This window comes from Emys orbicularis, chromosome 9, assembly GCF_028017835.1.
Source record: "Emys orbicularis isolate rEmyOrb1 chromosome 9, rEmyOrb1.hap1, whole genome shotgun sequence".
NCBI lineage: Eukaryota > Metazoa > Chordata > Testudines > Emydidae > Emys > Emys orbicularis.
In genome coordinates this window covers 19766875-19771415 of record NC_088691.1, presented here as the reverse complement: position 1 = coordinate 19771415, position 4541 = coordinate 19766875, and positions in this window count along the sequence as shown.

Genomic DNA, 4541 nt, shown 5'->3' with positions numbered 1-4541 from the left:
TCCCAGAAGGAGTCAATGGGGTGTTCATCTCCGGTTCTGGGCCCAGAGGGTGACCAAGTGGTGGGACCTCTGGCACCGGTGGGTACGCAGAGTACTGCACCCCCATCCTCATCCTCCCCGATAAGGCAACTACGGCCCCTCCTCCATCTGTTCCGCGGGAGGACTCTAAGGCCAGGGACTGTTGAAAAGGGTGGCATCAAGCCTCAACCTTCAAGCCAAAGAGGTGGAGGAGCCCTCGGACTCAGCGCCAGGCAAGGTGGCCCTCCACTCTGCAAGGGGGTGGCAAAAATTTCAAATGCCTTGTGGCAAACTCCAGCTTCCTTGCCCCAGATCTCTAAGAGGGCAGAACGGAAGTACTTCATGCCCGCCAACAGGCATGAATACCTGTACACCCACCCTGCCCCCAACTCCCTGGTGGTCAAGTTGGTCAACCACAGGGAGAGGCAGGGCCAACTAGCCCCTACTCCGAAAAACAAAGACTCAAGGAGGCTGGACTTATTCAGGAAGAAGGTTTATTCGTCCTCGAGTTTCCAGTTAAGGGTGGCAAACCATCAAGCCCTCCTGGGTGGTATGAGTTCAATTTGTGAGCCCAAATTCAAGGATTCCTTCCAGGAGTGTGACGGGAAGGAGTTCAAGGCTCTGGTGGAGGAGGGTACAGCAGCTGCCAGGGCTACCCTGCAGGCAGTGTCGGATGCCATCGATATGGCTGCAAGGTCTATGGCCTCTGCAGTGTCCATGAGGAGGGCGTCATGGCTCCTGCTGTCTGGGCTGTCCAGTGAGGCACAGACCTCCCTGCAGGACCTTCTATTTGCTGGCAAGGCCCTGTTTGCGGAACAGACGGACGTGAAATTGCACGGCCTGAAAGATTCCCACACAATGCTTAAGACACTTGGCCTATATGTCCCGGCTCTGGCCAGGATCAAGTTTAAGCCTCAGCAGGCTCCCACCCAGGCCACCCACTCTAAATATGAGCCCCCTTATAAAAAGTCTTGGGACTATAAGAAACGCCTGCAGAGGCAATCCCGGTCTGCCCCCCAGCCTGGGCCTTTCAAGGGCAAACAGGTGGGAAAATGTCCATTTTGACGGGACGCCCAGGGCCGACTTACCAGTTCATACCAGGGATCCACCCGCAATAAAGCTTCCCTTCTCCAACCGGTTGTGTGCTTTTCTCCTGGAGTGGTTGCAGCTGACCTCGGACCGTTGGGTTCTCAACACCATCTCCCGGGGCTACACCCTCCAGTTTACCTCTACCCTGCCCAACCACGCTCCGTCCCCATCCCTCCTGGGGGACCCCTGTCATGAGGCCCTGCTTGAGCAGGAGGTGGGGCGGCTCCTTGGCCTAGGAGCGGTGGAAGTGGTGCCAGCGGAGTTCAGACGCAAAGAGTACTACTCCCACTATTTCCTTATCCCGAAGGCCATGGGGGGGGGCTCAGGCCCATCCTGGACCTGTGAGGCCTGAACCAATATATGGTGACGCTCAAGTTCCGCATGGTCTCTCTGGCCTCCATCATCCTTTCCCTGGATCCCGGGGACTGGTACGCCACCCTTGATCTGCAGGACGTGTACTTCCACATTTCATATATTTGAGGGGCACAGACGCTTCCTCCGTTTCACAGTGGGGCAGGAACACTACCAATTTACGGTCCTCCCGTTTGGCCTGTCCACTGCTCCCAGGGTGTTCACGAAATGTATGTCGGTGGTGGCGGCCTACCTCAGTCACCAAGGGGTCCAGATCTTCCCCTATCTGGATGACTGGTTGGTCAAGGGCAGCTCCCGGTCACAGGTGCGGGATCACGTGGTGCTCCTGTCCACGTGCGCCACCCTGGGCCTGTTGGTAAACAACACCAAGTCCACATTAGTCCCAGTGCAGCGCATAGAGTTTATCGGGGCAGTCCTGGATGTGACATTGGCCAGGGCCTCCCTCCCACCAGACAGGTTCGAGACCCTGAAGGGGCTCATTGACACAGTCACAAGGTTTCTGGTGACAACAGCCAGAGCGTGCCTCCAGCTATTGGGTCACATGTTCTGCGTGCACGTATGTGGTTCGCCATGCCAGACTCAGTATGAGGCCCCTCCAGCTCTGGTTGGCCTCGGAGTTCTCCCAGTCCAGAGACAGGATGGACAAAGTCCTCACTGTGCCTAAACCAGTGATCACCTCCCTATGGTGGTGGTCCTCCCCGAGAAACATGCTCCAAGGGGTCCCGTTCAGGGGCAGAGCCCCGTCGCTGGAACTGGTGTCCGACGCATTGGACCTGGGATGGGGGGCCCACGTGGGGAACGTTCAGACCCAAGGTCTGTGGTTGGATCTGTCCCTCCACATAAACGTCAAGGAGCTCAGAGGGGTACGGCTGGCGTGCATGGCCTTCCACTCGCACCTGGAGGGCTGGGTGGTCAAGGTCCTTACAGACAACGCGGCCTCAATGTTCTACATCAACAGGCGAGGCGGGGCCTGATCCTCTGCCCTCTGCCACGAAGCCCTGAGGTTGTGAGACTTTTGTATAGCCCACGACATCTGCCTACAGGCCTTCCATCTGCCGGGCGCCCGGAACGTGCGGGCGGATCGCTTGAGCAGGGACTTCTCCTCTCAGCACGAGTGGTCTCTCCACCCAGAGGTGGCGCACAGATTTTTCCAAGTGTGGGGAACTCCCCAGGTGGACCTGTTGGGGACTTGGCAAAACCATCGCTGTCGCCGATGCCTTCCTCCTGTCCTGGTCAAGCCATTTCTCTATGCCTTTCCTGCTGATCGGCAAGGTCCTGGAAAAGATAAAGACGGACAAGGCCCGGGTCCTTCTGACTGCTCCGGCATGCCACAGGCAGCATTGGTACGGGACCCTCACGGGCCTGGGTTCACCCAGCCATGGCCATTGCTGTCCCGCACAGACCTGCTTTCCAGGGACCAGGGCTGCCTCCTCCACCCCAACCTCGTGGCACTCCACCTCATGGCATGGCTGCTCAATGGTTAGATAGGGAGGAAAGGACGTGCTCGGAAGGGGTTCAGCGCGTCCTCCTAGAAAGCAGGTGGCCCTCCACGCGCCAAGCCTACTTGGCAAAGTGGACTCGGTTTTCCAGATGGGCGGACGAGCGGGGCGTTTCCCCGGTGTCCGCCCTGATCCAGCTTATTCTGGACTATAGAGCAGTGGGACCTAAACCTGGTGTTGGCCCGTCTCACGGGGCCCCCGTTTGAGCCGCTAGCCACGTGCTTCTGGTCACACCTCTTGTGGAAGGTGGTCACAGGTGCAGGATCCTGGTTGCGATCACGTCGGCTAGGCGGGTCTCAGAACTCAGGGCCCTGACCTCCAAGACCCCGTACATGGTGTTTCATAAAGATAAGGTCCAGCTCCGCCCACACCCTTCGTTCCTCCTGAAGGTGGTCTCCGCCTATCACATGGGTCAGGACATTTTTCTGCTGGTTCTCTGCCCCAAGCTCCATGTGTCCAGTAAGGAGCGCCGCCTCCACACACTGGATGTGAGATGGACTCTGGCTTTCTACCTGGAGCGGACTAAGCCGTTTAGAAAGTCCTCGCAACTGTTCATCGCCTCAGCCGAGTGCATGAAAGGTCGGCCGCTCTCCACTCAGTAGCTCTCCAGCTGGATCCGTATCTGTTATGACCTGGCGGGAATCCCTCTGCCACCAATTGTGAAGGCGCACTCTACTCGGGCGCAGGCCTCGTTGGCTGCCTTTTTGGCCCATGTCCCCATTCAGGACATTTGTAGGGCTGCCACGTGGTCTTCAGTTCACATGTTCACCTCGCATTATGCGATTGTCTCTCAGACCAGGGAGGACGCCAGGTTCAGAAGGGCTGTGCTCTGTCCTGAGAATTTGTGAACTCCTTCCCACCTCCAACAGATATAGCTTGGAATCACCTATTGTGGAATACACACGAGCAATCACTCGAAGAAGAAAAGACAATTACTTTTTCTGTAACTGGTGTTCTTCGAGATGTGTTGCTCATGTCTATTCCACATCCCGCCCTCCTTCCCTCTGTCGGAGTTGTCTGGCAAGAAGGAATTGAGGGTGGGGGGAACGCACAGCGCCCCTTATACCACGCCATGGAGGCGCCACTCCAGGAGTCGCTGGGGCTCTCCCCTAGGGGTACTGCTTGGGGAAAAACTTCTGGCACCGGTGCACATGGTGAGCACGCACACCTATTGTGGAATAGACATGAGCAACACATCTCGAAGAATACCAGTTATGGAAAAGGTAACTGTCTTTTATCATTTTGTAACTGTTTGACTTCAAGCATCACTTCCTCTAATGTCATCTACCTGTTTTCTGCTGGATTCATTTTTGGATTAAGTTGTTTACATCTTGGTGGGGACTTGTTCATTAATTCACAGAAATGCTCATGACAACAGTTAAGTTGTGCATCAAAATCCTAGCAGGATTTTCTGTTTTCTGTCCTTAACAGTTGGAAGCTGCAAGAATGGACATCTAGTTAAGCTCTTCAAAATCTCAAATACACATTTCTGGTCATGTCTTTCAGAGGCTTCCTCAATACACTGTGCCACACTATTCAACTGTTGATTATGATCATTCCAAC